This window comes from Calidris pugnax, unplaced genomic scaffold (genome assembly GCF_001431845.1).
Source record: "Calidris pugnax isolate Ruff unplaced genomic scaffold, ASM143184v1 scaffold95, whole genome shotgun sequence".
NCBI lineage: Eukaryota > Metazoa > Chordata > Aves > Charadriiformes > Scolopacidae > Calidris > Calidris pugnax.
Window position 1 is genome coordinate 5076418 of NW_015090885.1, and position 9273 is coordinate 5085690.

A 9273-nucleotide genomic window follows, 5' to 3' on the forward strand; every position below is an offset into this window, starting at 1 on the left:
TCAAACAAACTTATGTCACAGAGAACAGTCTGGAGAGAGAACTGACATTTGTCCTCTCTTGGTCAACAGATTGTTATTAAATCTCTAAAATCATATTAAGCAATATTTTAAGGAACTGACTTAAATCCACAGGGGCAATAAAGGAGAATGAAGGCAGATATTTATTCTGAAATTTCATACTATTGTGACTGTATTTCAGAGTCTGATGACATACTATGCACATGTTATTATTAACCTTTGTTCAGACAGCATGGGTTAAGATAGGAACATCATCCCAGGCATTAGCCATTAATCTGGGTATCTCATTGCCTTACTGAAGTTTAGGTTATACGGATAATAACTCCAAGCCATATTTTGACACCTTTATTCATGCTGAATTATATCTTATACAGCATTAAGTCCCACTAAAATCAGAAGGTTATTTCCAAAGAAATGCATTAGTCAATGTAGAGGAATATTGTCCTTTGGCAACATCTGCAGATGAAATTGTACTGTAAAACATTACTGCATCAGTCAGAGCAGGGTATCAAAATGGCTTTGTATACAAATTTGAAACAGATTCTGAGATAGTGGCTCCTGATAATGCCATTTCACTCTCTCTTTCAACATGTGATTACTTGCCACAGAGCAGTAATAACAATACAGCACTAACATTCTATCAAAAAATGACAGCCAAACCATGGATATGAGTTATCAAAGTTATGACACTGAGGCATGCTGGGGACTCAAAGTCAGGTAGAAATTTAGTGTGATGATCTTAAAAACTGTCTTAGTTTATTGTAGACTGTTTTAATCTGGAGGAACTCAGCCTGTATTAATTTAAAGAATTTCAAAGATGTATGTTTCACACGTAAATCACATTAAATTATGTTATTTTAATGTTGTGTCTTTTTTTTTAATTGTATGGTTTTAATGCTATCTTCTACAAACAAAATCACAGATAATTCTTTTAAAGCATACTTTAAATTGCTTTTGTTAGCCAATTAGGCTCTTTCAGACCCATTTCAGTCTACTCAAGTTTATGTGATAGCCATAATACTGAAAAAGTAGTTTAAGGCCTGTAATTGTAATATTGCTAATGGTGAGTCCCACTCCAAGAACCCCAAAGAATTACATTTTCAAAGAATTTACAAGGATATGGCTTTGGGGAAATTAACATAACAGAATAAAAATGGAAAAATTTTGCAATGGAAAACATTTAGTTCAAGAGAGAACAGTTCATGTTATTTAGCCAGATACCCAGTTTTAGCAGGATCTTAGTAGTTTATGTAATCAAAACATATCACATCAACAACTGGTGGAAAACAACAAAATGTTACCATGTAATTCAAGATGATACAATAATGAATGCACACCAAGTACTCTTGCCAACAGTTTTGGCTTCAAGATTGAGTTACAGGAAAACCTTGGGCCTAATTTTAAACATCATTGCCATTTGATATCATGTGGCTACATCTGTGTCTTCAGCAAGATTTCTTACAGAAACACAGGTGTCTGTGCATGAAAGAACATTCTAGAATGTCTTCTGAGGTTTCCTGTAGGAGAGTCGCAGGCAAAAATCCCCAAAGAAATAATTCATTTGATTGGACAGCTTGAGTTGGATGCTTCCAGAGAGGAACCCAGAGCAAAGAAATTCCTGGGCAATTCTACCCTTATGAACTCTGTATCTGCCCTTCATGTGCTCTTCATGCACCTTGCACACACCCCTTGGTCCAATGGTTATTTCTGGTCTGGGGTCATCTTATTCCTCAGTGGAGTCCTTCTCTGTCTCCAGACAGGTCATGAACTGTTCTTATCTTGACGGGTTGCAGCCTCTGCTGATGGTTGTAGCTTTCTTATCTCCTGGTTTACACCAGTCTAAGGGCCTTCCTTTATGTAACTAAGTAGAAGTTCAAACCCAGTTCAACTTGTCTAGGTGAAAATTAGCAACTTGCAACTTAATGCTTCAGCAACTTTAGCTACTAATGCTAAACAAATTCTCTATAAATAGTATGCCAATGCGCCCTAACACTAAGTAAGCAATTAATTTTATTTAATCTGAACCACTAATATTCCATATTTTTTTACAGCACTGAGGGAAATGAAGTAGAAAAAGCATTGCATTGCTGCTTGTGTCTTTCAGAGACTTGGTTTCCAGTTCTACAAACAGCTTGGAGAGGACCTGATCAGATGTTGATAGGAGCTGCTCCATTCTCCCAGGCAATAGTTAGTTCTCCAATGCTGTACAGCATGTTATCAAGCTGTCAAAGCTTGTCTTGCATCATGATTTTTGTTAACATATGACCAAGAACTTGTATTTCTTGTAGGAAATCCTTTTCAGAGTCTCTTTCCAATGCTTTTGACGCAAGGGGTCAGACCTCCTTGCTGATAGTGTTCAACCACCTTGCTGAGAGGTAAGACATCTGGGCTCCCTGGACAGAAGTTCCAGCTCAGAAAGAGAAACATTTGAGCTGGACCCCAGCTCCTTTTCAGGAGTTCCCAGTTTCTCTGTGTATGGAGTAAAGATGGGCTCATGCTTCAAGGAGATATGTTGGTAGGCATGGGGATTCATCAAGCATGCTGAGGACAGTCACCGGGCACTCAAGCACACTAGAGGAGATCTCCTTCCCACTCTGACAAGTCAGCTTGCTTTTTTCTAACATGTTGTGCGATGTTTTAGGGCCATTACTTTTGCCATGCTGAGAGCTTCTACATCACTTAATTTATCAGTCAAGGACAAAATGGTTTTGTCTGTAAAACATGATCTCACTCATGCCTCTCTCCGTCAGATAAATCATCCAGTAGATCCTTTCGTGACTCGCCTCTCTGGTTTCCTCATTCTCATTATCCGTGAAGGAGATTTTAGGGGAAGTTATTAGAGGACCCTCAATAAGCTTATATGGTTTTTTGTTGTGTTAGAGTACCATTCTGTTAGCCTCCTCCATTGTCTTCCACTGTTTCCCAATGACTGCTGTCTCCTCGGAAGTGTTTTTGTGCTTTCTCTCTCTATTGCTGTCTTCTTTTCCTTGCCCACCTCATTCCTTGTCTCCCTTTAAAAATTGCTCATTGAGCATGTAAAACTGAGATTTTTCAGATGTTAAAACTTGTCTGGTCATTGGGTCTTTTTTATAGGAACAACATGGGAATGTCCACAACATGAAGGTGGCTGGCTCTCTTGTCCATTTCTATACCATCTGCTATTTCTGCCACTCTGCCAAATATTTTATGCAGAGCAAATGAAAGTTAGAAATTCTCAACCTAACAGTAAGAAAATCTTATACTGCCCCTAGAAACAGCTAGAAGAATTTGCCTGAAAATCCTTTCCCCTTCATCCCAAAGACCTCAACATATCCCAACATTTTCTCCAAAGTAGACAAAAGCAGCTTGGAAAATTTCACATTAAGTGACAAAAGCCTGTGAGATTTAAAGTTAACGAGTATGAAAACAGCATCCTAAAATGAGAAATGTTGTGCATCCTTAAGACTGGCTGAAACTAAAGGCAGGACTTCTAATTAAGATCTAGATAGTGAAAGCAGGACGGCTACTGATGCTGGGGCTAAGTTCTGTCCTTGGATATGCATGCTGTAAGAAGTTCCGAACAACCTCCAGCAGAAATATTTGCACAGAGCCAACATGCAGGGAGTCATGTTTGATTTTGTACTGGCATCATTACCAGTTACAACTGTCATCATTTCTGTCATTATATATACCTTGTCTTGAAGAGAATAGATATCAGCAATATGTTAGGAAGCTAAAAAAAAGAGGAAAAGTTTTAATTATAATTACAATATAATCAAATTACATTATTGGGCATTATAATGCTTCTATGATATTGACAGTGTCACAGAGGAAAATTTTAATTTTTACTATTGAAAAAATTATTACTTTATTGCTTCCTTGAAATTTTCATTTCCCTTATGGGAAAATAAATGTGAAGGAAACGGAGCTGAAATGTGCAGTATGGGTGATGAAACTGCCAAGTTAAATTATTTTTTTCTGGGTTTAGTGGTTGTAGACAATTCTCTTTGATGTATTAAAAGTTAAGAATGTAAATTAAAATAATTGAGACCTCAGTGAAGTACACAGAACAAAAGATTGGACATCCTTTGGTAGACACAGATGCACAGATACAATGTTAATGCTTACCATAGGTAATATAATAAATTGTCCACTAAACAAATTTGAATGCAATTGGGAGTCTGAGCCTTTCCAGGAATTGATACAGATGCCAAATGAATTCATGTTCTATATGCAATATGAGTAATAGCAGAGAAAAGCAAAGTGAACACTTAACTGGTATTGTGGCTTAGTAATTAAATTGTGGCTCTTAAAACATTGTTCCCCCACAAAAGTCCTTACGAGTAAATGAGCTGCTGTAAGTGCAGTTTTAATAAAATTGACTTAGATACATTCCAGCCTACTTCTACATCCTTATGCTTTTTTAATTTAATACAGTATTCCTAGTTAATACTTTTTAGCACAATCAAAATTTCTAAAACATTTGCTCTGAGATTCTGCATTAAAGTTTAATCATTGAACTTTCGTCTAGCAATCAAAGAACCACTGCATCATATCGATTGCTACTGCCAAGTGCCTCTCAGTCCTTAGAACTCTGGGCAATTTTCTTGGGAATTGAAGTTAACTAGGGCCAGTAGCAACTCACCTCTGTCTCATTCTCTGACTGTTTGTAAAAGAAAGTTATTTTCCAACAACTTGAAGTCTTTGATCTGCAGACTGCTCCTCCCAGCAACCAATAATTTAATGGTTAATCTCCCTTATCTATTGCCTCTCTTTAAGATGGTCACCAAATTTCAGCTCACAGATTTAAGTTTAAGACTTCTCTGACTGCAAAGCTATTGCACAATCTTAAACTTATTTTGGACCCTTTATTCTTCCAACAGATCTACAGTGATTTGGTTTTGTTACTTTCTAATAGGACTATCTCCTTCCTGAGTGTAGTCCTACACGCTATGATTTTGTACATAGCTGTGATGTTGGTCTAAGAATATGGGAAGTGTTTGCTCTCATGAGAGCAAAGAGCTTGTGTGCTTCAAAACCTGATCATTTTTCAACTATAGCAGTTTTCCCAATAAAACACATTCCCTCTCCCATAAGATCCTGCCATGTTGAATGCATTTGTATTCTGGGCAAAATAACTTGCTATATCCGGACTAATTCCTCTGACCTTTGATGTGAGAGAGAGAAGACTAATGTGGCTACAATGAGAAGTTATACTTTGTACAATACAGAGGCCCATTTAATCTTATGGGGTGCCAGCATCAACCTTAAGGTGCCATGTTGAGAGCAATAATAAAACTTTAGTCAACAGAAAAAAAGCACATATTTATGTGGTCCCATTTAAGTCAACAACAAAACTTCCATTAACTTCAAAGAAGTCAGTACTTGTATTCTAATTTCAAATAATGTACAGTGTAGAAAAATGCAGCCTGAGAAAATGCTCCTTCAGCCAAACAACCAGCAGCTGCAATATCTTCCATTCACCTCTCAGAGAGTGAAAGGATTCACAGAAGCTTGATTTCTTGCTCTCCTTTGAGGCTAGGCGTCGTAGATCATGGGGTAAAAGTGTTTGCAAATAGTACAGCGTTACCCCAACTGAATCCCTGTTCATTAGCAGTGCCGTAAATACTGCTTTTGGGTTGTTTTGTTTTTGTTTGTTTTTGTTTTTGTTTTTCTGTTATTTGGTTGTGGTTTTTTTCTAACTGCTTGTTCTTTTAAAATATCCTATATGTGCTTGATCTCTTCCACTTTAAAATAAATAACAGTGACACTTGCTAGGTGTTTTCTGGGAAGTCTAAAGGGGGAACAAGCAAAGGTTTTTTTGTCATCCTGTCAGCTTTACTATATGACAAGGGATAATGCTTAGATGAAACAGCAGGACTGATCCAACATCAAAATAAGGAATAAGCTCTTTTGCTTAAAACTGTGCTCATATGGATGCAGCCATTGAACGGTAAGTGGATCTTTGAAGCCGAATGCTTTCAAATAAGATTTCAACCATTTAAAAATATACACTCATGCGCACAATTCTTTCTGAGAATTTGACAGTTCTTATTCATACTGTGTTGTCAGTGACAACCGGATGACCAATCAAGCAATCCAAGCACAAACATCCAAATCAACAAACCCATAAATAACCATGCCAAATGGTGCAGAGAGGACTTGGGAGTACTTTTATCTGCAGACATGCCTACTAGTTTAAAAAGAAACAAACAAAAAAGACATCAACTTCCTGCTAGTGAGCAGAAAATTTAAAAGAAGTCTACATGAAGCAGGGAAAACTCATTGCAAATATTTAAGTGAAACTTTGCAAGAGCTTTTTGATCATGGATGCCGATTTCTCAGTGCTTTGATGTCCATTAGAAGCTTCTTCTTGCACTTGACTCATTTATGTATTATTGCAACATATTTTCGTTTTTTGGTTAGATATCCCAGTCCTTTTCTCAAATTGTATAGCATGGCAGTGAAGCAATAGATGTGGTGGCTCGTAGTAAGCTTTTACAATGAGGCAAATATAAGTGTTTTGATCAAACTGAAAAGAAGCCATTGTTCCCATAATATCTAGTATAGGTGTCATGGTTTAACCCCCAGCCGGCAGAGAGGATCATGCAGCCGCTCACTCACTTCCTTCACAGCAGGATCAGAATCAAGAGTAAAAGTGAGAAAGCTCATGGGTTGAGATAAAGACAGTTTAGTAAGTAAAGCAAAAGCTGCACACAAGTGAAACAGAACAAGGAATACATTCACTGCTTCCCATCCGCAGGCAGATGGAGTGTTGATCTGCTGGAGTGTAGAAAGGCTTTGCAGAGGGATCTGGACGGGCTGGATGGATGGGCTAAGGCCAATGGTATGAGGTTCAGCAACGCCAAGTGCCAGGTCCTGCACTTGGGTGACAATAATCCCATGCAGCGCTACAGGCTTGGGGAAGAATGGCTGGAGAGCTGCCTGGCCAAAAAAGACCTGGGGGTGTTGGTCAACTGTCAGCTGAATGTGAGCCAGCAGTGTGTCTAGATGGCCAAGAAGACCAACAGCATCCTGCCTTGTATCAGGAACAGTTTGGTGAGCAGCACTAGAGAAGGGTTCATCCCCTTGTACTCAGCACAGGTAAGGCCACGCCTCAAGAACTGCATCCAGTTTTGGGCCCCTTACTGCAAAAAAGACATTGAGATTCTGGAGCATGTCCAGAAAAGGGCAATGAAGCTGGTAAGTGTTCTGGAGAATAAGTCTTATGAGAAGAGGTTGAGGGAGCTTGGGTTGTGGGTTGTTTAGCCTAGAGAAAAGGAGGCTGAGGGGAGACCTTATCTCTCTCTACAACTACCTGAAGGGAGGTTGTAGAGAGGCGGGGGTCTGTCTCTTCTCCCAAGTTACAGGAGATAGGACAAGAGGAAGTGGCCTCAAGTTGTGCCAGGGTGAAAGGGTTATTAATCATTGGAATGGGCTGCCCAGGGAAGTGGTTGAGGCACCATACCTGGCAGTATTTAAAAGTCAGGTAGATGTAGTGCTTAATGACATATTTTTGTGATGATTTTTATCAGAGTTAGGTTGATGGTTGACTAGATGATCTTAAAGGTCTCTTCCAACCTAGACAATTCTTTGATTCTATGATTCTATCATCAGGAGAGCAGGGCTCCATCACATGTGACAGTTCCTTGGGAAGACAAATGCCATCACTCTGAACATGCTCCTCCTTCCTTCTTCTTCCCCAAGCTTCATATACTGACCATGACACCATACGGTATGGAATATTCCTTTGGTCAGTTGGGGCCAGCTGACCTGACTGTGTCTCCTTCCAACTTTTTGTGCACGCCCAGCCCACTCCCTGACAGGGTGGTGAGAGGCGCAGAAAAGGCCTTGACTACCTAATAACAACCAAAACCGACAGTATGCTGTCACACTATTCCCATCCCAAATCCAAAACACAGCACCACACTAGCCCCCAGCAAGAAAATCAACTCTATCCCAGCTGAAACCACAATAGGTTTAATGCCTTCGCATCAGTTGCTAATCTCTGACTGTGGAGACAAAGAAGAATTAAGTGATCAACGGTGTGTAGTTTTAATACCATAGAAAGCAACCTATTATATCTATAGTGACTTTGCAAAGTGTATTACTGCTATCCCAAATGACAACAGCAGTGCCATTGTTGCCATATCTGCTCTGCAATTTTTGGGTTGTGTGCTGTCATTGCCCCGGTGTTGCATGAAAATTGAAACTGAATGGGTTTGGGACTGTACAGCCAGGAAGCTGCAGACAGAGAAGGTAACAGGAGCAGAAAAGCCATGTTGCATTTCAGGCAAAAATGCTCCGGATGAGAAAAAGCCATGCGTACACACGAAAAACCACCCAAAACGTAGAGAGACTAGAAAGAACAGAGTCAGGTGTGAAAGTTGGATGAAAAGGGTCCATAAAATTATAAGACATAGTGCCGTTGTTAAAATTTCCATTCTCATTGCAGCTTTTCTGCTGTTGCACTAGACTGGTTAATGCCTGACAACAAGATTAGGCTTTTTGTCTTTTGATTTCACAGAAGAAAATGCAAAATTATTTCAGTACTTCTTATTTCTCACCTCTCTCACTTGATATCTTTAAAAGTTTAGGATTTTTTTTGTTCCCTGCACAATATTCTTTATCATTGCTTTCTCCATGAATAATATTTTGCATACTGCAATTCCATACCCCACTGACGTGCAGCCTGCCACAATATACAATTAGATGAACTTTTGCTCCATTTTTTGTAGAAAGACATCTGTCTTGTGATGATCTGCTGCCAGTGCAGGTGTCAGTGTTTGTCAAGGTATTTCTTTTGTAACAATATGAAGATATTATTACTGAAATCAGATTAAAAACAAGGATATGTTAGATACAGCTGGTGCTTTTATATTCCTCTTTATATTCCTCTTTCTTTGCTGATGTGCAAGAGATTTTGTTTTACCAGTATATGATTCTGTAAATAAAAACTATTTAAACTTCAAGTTAGAAAAAGAAGTAAAGAGGAAAGACATTAACTATAATGAGAATTCCTCTCTTTTGCAAAAAGATTATTTGTATATCCAACCCCTAGCAATTTGTCAGTGTGCCACATTCCACTTTCATGTCTTTATAGGATTATTACTTAACAGGTTTTATTGAAATTTTTGATACCTCATAAAGAAAGACAAGTGAAGCCTGAGGGACAAAGCATTTGATTTATGTATGTTTTTCTTTTGTGTGACAGTAAACAAACAAAAAAGCAAATAAAGTTCCCCACCAGACATATAAAAGTAAACCCATAGGACA